The sequence below is a fragment of the Ciconia boyciana genome, chromosome 2 (assembly GCF_034638445.1).
Source record: "Ciconia boyciana chromosome 2, ASM3463844v1, whole genome shotgun sequence".
NCBI lineage: Eukaryota > Metazoa > Chordata > Aves > Ciconiiformes > Ciconiidae > Ciconia > Ciconia boyciana.
In genome coordinates this window covers 112,365,804-112,370,276 of record NC_132935.1, presented here as the reverse complement: position 1 = coordinate 112,370,276, position 4,473 = coordinate 112,365,804, and the positions used below count along the sequence as shown (strand labels likewise).

Below are 4,473 nucleotides of genomic sequence, written 5' to 3'. Positions count from 1 at the left end.
CGCCGGCGCGGCGCGGCCCGCCCCGCCCGGCCCCGCCCCGCCCTTCGCCGCGGGCCGCGCGCGCTGCCGGCTCTGCGCGCGGGGGCGGCGCCAGGCGGCACCAGGGCTCCCCTAGCCCGCCCCGCCCTCCCCACTCGCTCCTCCAGCGGGCAGCGGAGCGCGCCCCGCCGCCGCAGGTGAGTCGGGCGCAGCGCGGCGGGGGCGAGCCGCGACGAGCCGCCTGGCGCTTCGCTACCGGGGCTGGGGAAGGGGAGAGCGCCGGGACCCCTCCCCACCCGCCGCTAGGGGAGCGCTGCGGTGCGAGGGGAGCGGGCGGGCGAGGGCTCCCGGCGGCCCCGCGCCCGCCGCTCTCCCTGGCCCGGGGGTCGCCTTGGGGCGCGGCTGCCGCCCCGCCGCCCCTGGCCGGCGGTTTGTGCCTGCCGGCCCCACCCCGGGGTGTGGGGAGAGACGGGCGCGGCCGCGGGCGGGGCCCGGAGCCTCCCTCGGGGGCCCGGCGGCCGGCACCCGGCTGCTCCCTGAAGGTTACGGGCGTCCACCTTGGGGGCCTCCCGCCCCAGGCCCGGGCGCTGCCTGCTGCCCGCCCGGGCGCTGAGGGGAGCGGGGAGGGGGCGGCGGGGTCCGGCCGCCTCCTGTTGCCGCGGGAGTGGCGGCGGCGTGAGGCAGGTGCGGCGTCCCCGCCGCGGCCGCGTCCTCAGGGCGCGGGGTGACCGCGGCCAACGCCCGCACCTGAGGAGGGCGGAGCACGGCGCGGCAGCGACTTCACCCCGAACAAAGGGGCCGCGCTCGGGGCCGGCGGGGGAAGGAGCCGGGGCTCTCATCCCCCGGGCCGGGCTGGACGGCGCGGCTGCCGCGGCGGCGGATCCCTCCGTGGCAGTGTGTCAGCGGCCGGGTGCCGGAGCCTGTGTACGTTGCAGTCCGAGGATGAGTAAGAGCAGCGTTTCTGTAACGTTTAATTGCTGCTCGCTTTCGTGTGCTGTTCTCTTCTGTAGTGGTACACGTTAAAAGGCGTTGCTGCTAACTATAGCTTGTGCTTGCCTGCAACAAAAGGAAGAAGTACAAAGTATGCCTGTTAAGTTCCCTAAATAAAAGAGCCTTTCAATGCTCACGTATTTGGTTAGGTAAATAATTTGGTGTTTACTTTTGGGTTGCTTTCAAATGGAAGCTAATAGCTTCAGCTCCTTCCCCTTAACATCTTCATTTTTAAAGAGACTCAATTAAGTGGGCCATATGTATCCCAAGAGTCACCTGGAGAGAGATTTTTATGTATGATCTGTGCATCTGCTTTGTAGCATCACTGAACTGTCCTGGCAGAAAGACTGCCACAATGGTCATTTTCAGACTCAAAATGACCCTAATGTTTTGTTTTAAGCTTGCATTTCCAATTCTCGTTGGAAAGAGACTTTGCGTTCTGCGGTGCAAACCATTACACTTCCACGAGTGGAAGTGATAGATACCTCTGCTGGCATTTCAGTGTCTGGAGGTGGGTTATGGAGAGGTCTGCACAAAAAGGTATCAGTCATTCTTTGTCTTTTCCAATTAAAATTAAACGGAAAAGAGAGGAGTTCCTGGGAGAGGGGCTGCATGGACTGGGAGAAGATATTGGCATTCTATTAGTTATCAGGATAATTAATAGTGATTATAACTGGATTCTGAATTAAAAAACCTCTTCCTTTCAGCTGACTTATTCATCTAATAGCATGCACCTTGACACTTAAATCCTGGGAAATTGTGAGTGTTCTTAACAGAATGAAGATCAACTGTGTGATATGTAAATCTCTGTAGATTTAAACCCTTCAGTCTATGCTTGTGAGACAGCTTGTCAAACATTTTTTGCAGAAGCCCCCAAATGGTAAAGTTATAGGGATTGCCAGTGCTAGCGATTTTTTACCCTTTTTTCTTTTCTGTAAAAATAGGAGAATGTGACACATTGTTGCACAAAAAGATCAAAAGAAGCCTTCAGTCCACTGCATGAGAGGTCAACTGTGGGGTTAAATAAGCTGTGATACTAAATACTGAATGTACTCCTTTACTATTGCATATTCCTTGATCTTAGCCTTTGCTTTGTCATGTTCTTCTGAAGTTGAGGAAGGGAAAAAATATAAGTGTTTTAAGGTGAAGTATTTTGAATTGCATGCACTTTGGCAATGTTGAAATAATGTTGTCTTTTTTTTTTTAAGACTTTAAGGAGAGGATCTTTAGTCCTGAAAGAGAAAGCTAGAATGTCTCCTAGCTGTGCATTTGTTGTAATCTGTGTCACCTGTGGGCATGTACTCTTTACATAAATAATCCATAGAAATAGTAGGCTGGGGGGGGCAGGGAGAGATGTGGCTGTGAGGATAAGGCAGTGCTGGCTGAAAGCAAGCAAGGAGGAACACAAGACTGTTAAGTGTTGTTGGAGATCTTGCAGTGGTCCATGTGTCTTCTGTACTCAGACTGACTTCCATAAGAACAGTTGTGCTCTTAACCTCAGTTAAGTCATGCACTGACATCCCTGCATATACTTTTTCTAAGGGATTACCCTGAAACAGGGATGTTCTGTCTAAGATAAGCTTTTACTCCTGGTAAATTTCAACTGCATCTGACTTGGAAGAAAATTGCTGAGGCAAAGGATGTTGCTGTCTTAGAAACTGATGTGTGGCAGTCTCCAGAATCAAAGAATAATGTAGGTACAGTGTCTTGTTACGTAAAAAGTTATTTAAGCAACTGCATTTCGGCTAATTGACAACAGCATTATTTTCCCTGCAGTTTCACAATTGAAGAAGAAATAATTATATGAGAAATCTTATAACTTCGTGATTAGAATTGTTTGTTTTGCCACCCTAGCAAGTGCTATAGGATATAGTGGTCCTGGGAATAAGTCACTGATCACATGTGTTCTGGACAGGGAACTCCCCACCCCCTTGAGAGTGCTTACAGCCGGGTTCCAGTAAGCTTCTAATGGCTCCAAGCTATTGAAATTGCTTTGCAGCTAAATTGGAATCTGTTTTAAGTGAACAAGGTAGTTTGGTAGGCTAGTGACAGCATTCTTGTGAACATATTATAGCCTGCCCACATCACGCACACAATTATGGGACAACTGTTTTAAGTCTCCTTCCTACCTTATGAAGAATTGATGTGAGGACCCAAGAAAATAGAACAGTTGGTATAATTACTGTACATCCACTGAACGTTCTGCAAAATGTTTTACATTTTATAAATTACTTAGTAGGGAAGAAATGGTTATATGTTATTAGTCTGTTGCAGTACTTAAAATCAGCTCTCAGGGTAGTTCTAAAATGTTACTGGTAAGTCCTACTGTCTGCAGAATCTGAACTTATTTATAGTTCTTGTGGATGTAAAGAACTTAGAGTCACTTTAACTATAGAAAATGTGCCTTGCAGACAGAACAGGGAGTTATTAAATCCTGTTTTGCTTCTCGTCATGTTTTCTTATCTGTTGTGTGTCAGAGTGAGCACCTACCAACCAAGGATTTGTCAGTGGGCACAGCTGTTTGTTGAATCTCTTTGGTAGATGTGCAACCCACAACCATCAGGTTAGGCTTATACTACGAGTCTTAGGAGCTCTACACAGCAGCAAAAAAAATCTGAAATTCCTACAGAAGAAACAGTGCTGAATATAGGGGTGGGAGCAAGTTGGAAAGAAATGTAGTATAGGCTAAGTAACACTGCCTTAGAATGACCTGATGAGAGAATTGATTGCCTTTGCCTAGAGGGTGGCTTAGTCTTTACTGCTAGTGTTTTGTTTAGGATTAGTTTTGTGTCTATCAAAATTCCCAGCACTTTTAGGGCAACAGATTGGTAACACTGAAGTATCCAGGCTGTGCATAGAGGGGAAAAATGGAGAAAGAGGTGTGTAGGAGAGGTTAGATAACATAAAGAGAGGAGATGTAATGAAAAAGACAGTTACTATAGAGAATTCAGAACAAGCTATGCTGTAATCAGTTTATAATGCTAATATGGAGAGGAGCCAAGAATGCAAAAAAGGTAGCACAAACAAGAGATATAAAGAGAGTTGGTTGCGTAGTAACTCTGCAGTCATTACTTTAGTGGAATTGATGATGCTTGTTTTGTGATATTGGCTCCTTAGTTCAAGCAATTACAATATACATTGAATTCCTACCAATACAGTTAATTGAATGTATTGTGTTTTTCGCTATAACAGTAAGCTTACTACATCATTTGATGGAAGAGTGTGGGAATGTCTGGTGCAGCGGCCCACAAGGTTTCATTAAAAAACAGCATGTAAATACACTGTATGACCAAACAAGTATTTCTGCAAATTATGGAAAACGTGATTTTGCAAAGGAGCTTGGCACCTGTGCTTAGTAGGTAGCAAGGATCAGTTGTGCATTCAGGCCTTGGTACCTGTTTCATTTTATTCTCTGAAATGCGAACTTAATACTCTTCTGTGCCACTGTTAGTTGATCTTTAACTCTGATCCTTGTCTCCAGCAGTCTGGCAATGCTTATGTACA

At 48.0% G+C, this 4,473-nt stretch overlaps 1 protein-coding gene across 3 annotated transcripts in view; it reads left to right on the top strand.

Annotated features, from left to right (window-relative positions):
• Positions 1–21: 21 nt before the first annotated feature.
• Positions 22–4,473, top strand: part of RALA (RAS like proto-oncogene A) — a 29,725-nt gene continuing 25,273 nt past the window's right edge. The window contains exon 1 of one of the 3 annotated variants that reach the window (XM_072853576.1): positions 22–176. The gene's annotated coding sequence lies outside the window, so the exon portion shown is untranslated. Of the gene's footprint in view, positions 177–441; positions 926–4,473 lie in introns of those variants that run through there. The other 2 variants (XM_072853579.1, XM_072853577.1) reach the window with 2 other exon arrangements.